This window comes from Otolemur garnettii, unplaced genomic scaffold (genome assembly GCF_000181295.1).
Source record: "Otolemur garnettii isolate 467f Iridium unplaced genomic scaffold, OtoGar3 scaffold00223, whole genome shotgun sequence".
Classification (NCBI taxonomy): domain Eukaryota; kingdom Metazoa; phylum Chordata; class Mammalia; order Primates; family Galagidae; genus Otolemur; species Otolemur garnettii.
In genome coordinates this window covers 431659-437159 of record NW_003852618.1, presented here as the reverse complement: position 1 = coordinate 437159, position 5501 = coordinate 431659, and positions in this window count along the sequence as shown.

Here is a 5501-nt window from a genome sequence, read left to right as displayed (position 1 = left end):
AAAAAAAAAAGAAAAGAAAAGAAAATGAAGTACCTAGGAATACACCTAACAATAGTGGTGAAGGACCTCTATAAAGAAAATTATTAAACCCTAAGAAAAGAAATAGCAGAAGATATTAACAAATGGAAGAACATACCATACTCATGGCTAGGAATAAGCAACATTCTTAAAATGTCTATACTTCCCAAAGCAATCTACTGATTCAGCACCATCCCTATTAAAATATCAACATCATACTTTCAAGACTTGGAAAAAACTGATTCTGCATTTTATATGGAACCAGAAAAAACCCATATAGCTTAGGCACTTCTTAGCAAAGCTGGGGGCATCAGCATACAAGACTTTAGGCTGTACTACAAGACCATAGTGGTCAAAACAGCATGGTACTAGTTCAAAAGTAGAGACATAGACATTTGGAATCGAATATAAAAAGAGGAAATAAACTAACATCTTTCAGCCACCTAATCTTTGATAAACCAAACATGAACATACTCTTGGGGGAAGAATCCCTATTGAATAAATGGTGCTTGGAGAACTGGATATCCACATCTAAAAGCCTGAAACTGGACCTGCACCTTTCTCCACTCACAAAAATTGATTCAAGATGGATAAAAGACCTAAGTTAAAGGCATGAGACAATAAAGAATCCTCAAAGAAAGTGTATGAAAAACACTTGAAGATACCAGTCTGGGGAAAGACTTTATGAAGAAAATTTCTGTGGCAATAGCAACAACAACAACAAAAACAAATGGAACTTAATTAAACTGAAAAGCTTCTGTACAACTAAGGAGACAGCAACCAAAGCAAATAGACAACCTACACAACAGGAAAGGATGTTTGCACATTCTGAATCAGGCCAAAGCTTGATAACTAGTCTCTATAGAGAACTCAATCCACATGAAAAAAGCCAACAATCCCATATATTAATGGGCAAGAGACATGAATAGAACCTTCTCTAAAGGTTTCTAAGACAGAAAAATGGCTAACAAACATATGAAAACATGCTCATCATCCCTAATTATCAGAGAAATGCAAATCAAAACCACCCTGAGATACCATCTAACCCTAGCGAGAATGGCCCACATCACAAAATCTCAAAACTGCAGATGCTGGCGTGGATGTGGAGAGAAGGGAACACTTTTATACTGCTGGCAGGACTGCAAACTAATACAACCTTTTTGCAAGGAAGTATAGAGAACCCTCAAACAACTCAAGCTAGATCTCCCATTTGATCCTGCAATCCCATTACTAGGCATCTACCAAGAAGGAAAAAAATCCTTTTATCGTGAGGACACTTACTCTAGACTTCATCACAGCTCAATTTCCAACACCAAAATGTGGAAACAACCTAAATGCCCACCAACCGAGGAATGGATTAACAAGCTGTGGTATATGCATGCCATGGAATACTATTCAGCCATTAAAAAAGCATGTAGTCTTGCTTTTTTAAGCAAGACTTTCAATGGGGCTCATGTTAGGGAAGTTGTATATTTAATTTTCACTTTATATTCTAATAAATGTATTCTTTATTGTAAGTAAAAGAGTTGTATTATTCAGGATAAATTAAAATTTGGAAATGATTAAACACAATTTATTTTTATTATCTTGGTTAGATTGATCATGAACCAAACTTGACATAATAAAGACTACATGCTTTTATATTCTTCATGAATGATTAACATAATAAATAGGATCCATGTTTTATAATGCATAGATTCTAATGTTGACTGAGGTATTTCAATTCCATAACTTAAAACTTTCCAGCTCTTCAAGTTTCTGACTTCACAAAATTAAAATCATTACCACACTATTTCTTTACCATATACCAAAGAATCTAGGGAGTTAAAATTCAATATGCCTTTAAACAGACAAATAAATGATTCTTAAAAAATATTGCCAAAGAATAAAAAAAAAACAGAGTGTCTTCTAGATTAACTCATATTCTTTGTGGTTTAAATTTCAGAATGTTTGTGTAGGCTCTACTAGTAACTATACACTACCAAACTCATGTTCTCACTAAAGCATTGCTCATAAATTATGCGAATTTTTTGTACAAAAAATGTGTCAGTTTGGGTAAGAAGATTAGAAGTTTTGTTTTCTCAAGTGTTTGGTAATTTTTCTCTTTAGAGATACTTCCTTTTCATTTTTATTTTTTAATATTTCAGATTAATATGAAGGTACAAATGTTTAGGTTACTTGTTTTCATTTCTTTCTTTCTTTCTTTTTTTTTTTTTTTTTTTTGCAGTTTTTTTGGCTGGGGCCAGGCTTGAATCTGCCATGTCTGGTATATGGAGGCAGTGCCCTACTCCTTGAGCCACAGGTGCCACCCCACATTATTTTCATTTTTTAGGTAACGTTAAAGTTGTAGTTGAGTCCTTCACTTTGGAGTGTGCTGAATACTCTCATGCTGTGCAGATTAGGTAAGATCCCACCAACCACCATCCCTTCTTCCTTCCCTTTCTACTTTCCCCTCTCCCTTGCTAGACTATACTTGTGTTTTTTCTTTCCTGGGGGCATGTATTCATGAAAACATAAAAGTATTCACAATACGTTACTAAGAAAACCAATTAAGGTTTTTGTCCTCCTATATTTTTACTAATTTTTCCTTTAATTTCCAAATGAAAACTCGTTTCCATGTGAAAACACAATTTGACCCTTATTTTGCTGAACAATAGGCTTATGTATAGTATTGATTTTATATTCTGAAGATGTGAGAAAAAAATTGAAGTGCATGTTGGAAATGTTAAGATAGCAGGTTAGATTTCTATCTCTTGGTTTTCACCTTTCAGGTAGTTCATTCCTACTTTTTGAGAAATTGATGAATTGTTGTGTTTCCCTTGCTATCCTCTGGATTACTGGGGAAAATACTCAAAAATTCTGAATAAGAGACTCATATTTGATGTTTAAAGTGAAGAGAAGAGTAAGGAACATTTTTACTTAAGCAGTTATTTGCAAGAGGGAAGCGTATGACCCAGGGGATCTCATTATAAAGTTCAATGGAGTTATTGATGTTTATGATCTCACTTTCTTCATATCCCAAGGGATTCTCTCACTCTTAATTTTAACTTCTTCCAGTGCTATTTGGTAAGCAATTAAAAAGTTTCAAATGAATTTCATACTAATTTGTAGAGCAAAAGTATCTTTAGTTTTCTCTTTGAGGAGAAAGATAATAAAATAATTTACTATTCAGAATAAAGGTGAATCAATTATAACTCAGCTCATTTCTTCTTTCATTTTCTGGTGCCAGGAATTGATCAAAGCAGCATTAAGGAGTCACCAGATTGTCAGGAACTGGTAATCATTCAGAGTCAGTATCTAATAACCTCTTTCTTGAATGGATGATCAGCAAGTTAAGTGACTGAAATGTCTCTCTGGGGAAGACTTGAAGGGAGAATCTTGAATGTTATCTGTAGAATTGATTCTGAAAGGAATTATTCTCCCTCTCAGTTGAGAGGATCTGGGTCTGTGAACTGGTTTGTCTAGAAACTGGTTAAGAGGCCATGAATCTCTGTTACATTGATTTAAGCTGTGTTTCTGCCTCCAGACTTAGAATTTTCTGCTTAATATTCCAACTGGAATCTTAGTTGGCATCTTAGTTCTTTTGGGCTGCCATAACAAAATAACATAAACTAGGTAGTTTATAAACACACAACAAATATTCCTTATAGTTCTGGAGCCTGAAAAGTCCTACACCAAGGGAGCTGGCAGATTCAATGTCTGGGGGGGGGGTGCGGGGAGGACTTTTGGTGCTTTATAGAGGTGCCCATTCACTGTGTTCTCACACTGTAGAAGGGGAAAGGCAGCTCTCTGGGACATCTTCTCTTTCTTTCTTTCTTTCTTTCTTTCTTTTTTTTTTTTTTTGAGACAGAGTCTCACTTTGCCACCCTTGATAGAGTGTCATGGCATCACAGCTCACAGCAACCTCAAACTCTTGGGCTTAAGTGATTCTCTTGCCTTAGTCTCTCAAGTAGCTGGGACTAGAGGCACCCATCACAATGCCCATCTATTTTTTAGAGACATGGGTATTGCTCCTGCTCAGGCTGGTCTTAAACTCATGAGTTCAGGCAATCTACCCACCTTGGCCTCCTAATAGCTGCTCGGATTACAGGCGTGAGCCACCACCCCCAGTCTCGGGACATCTTTTATGAAGATTCTAATTCCATTCACAAGTGTTCTGCCTTCACGATTTAATCACCTTCCAGGGAAGTTACCAGGGAAGTTTCAGCTTTTCAACCTCATTAACTATCGGCTATCATTGAGTTCAAGTTTTAGTTACCTAATACAAAAGAATATCAATGACACTTTCAGGAGCTTGAGTTGATTCATTGTATCCTGTGGTCTGGGTGATAGCATCTATGTCATTAAATTCATTAAGCACATTTTTATTTATTGACCATTGGATATCCTCTTTCGTAAAGTGACTATTCTGTTATGTTGTTGGTCTTTTTTCATTGATTTGTATGACTTCTTTACATTAATAGTTTCTGAATAGAAGTTCTTTCTTTGGTACACACACATTGCCTTTCTTAATGAAACTTTGATAAACAGACATTTTTAGTTTTGTTATGTTTCAATTTAATTAACTATCATGATTAATATTTTGTCACATTTAATAAATCCTTTCCTATTCAAAGGTCACGAAGTCATCACAATCCATATCATTTTACCTTTTACATAAGTATATATATTAACAGAAAAATGTGGTGATCCATTTTCAAAGCTAACCCAAACTTGCATAGCTGAAGTAGATCCACTTGAGATGTATTATTCTTTCTTTGTTTCTACATTTAATTTGTCAGTATTTTATTAGGGATGTTTGCATCTGTGTTAATAAGAGATATTGGTAAATATTTTTCCTTCTTTTGGTAATGTCCTTGTAATGTTTTGAAGTTTAGCTCATGCTAGCCTTATAAAAAGAGTTAAAAAACATGTAATGTTCACTTAGTAAAAGATTAGTGACACTATTGGATTCACATGAAAATTTGAAAAAATTACTATTTGTTAGCATTGTAATTATATTATTAATCTTAATATCCATTTTATTTTTACATTTTATTTTAGGAGCATAATTTTGAGAAAGTCTTATTTCATGCAGAAAATAGTTACAAATTGAACTAAGAGTGGAATTGGAATGTTCCTAACACAAAGAAGTGATAAATACCTGAAATGATGGATATCTAATTACCCTAATTTATTAATTCACTGTATGCCTTATCAAAATGTCACATGTACCCTATAAAGATATGTAACAATTATGTATCCATAATAATTTTTTCAGACTGAATTTCACTTTCTTGCCCCTGGCAAACTGCTATTGTGTCATAACCCACGGCAACCTCAAATTCTTGAGCTCAAGTCATCCTCTTGCCTCAGCTTCCCAAGTAGTTGGAACTACAGGCGCCCGCCAGAATGCCCAGTTATGTTTTTAGAGATGGGTTCACTCTTGCATAGGATGGTCTTAAAACTCCTGAGCTCGGCTCGGCGCCTATAGCTCAACCGGC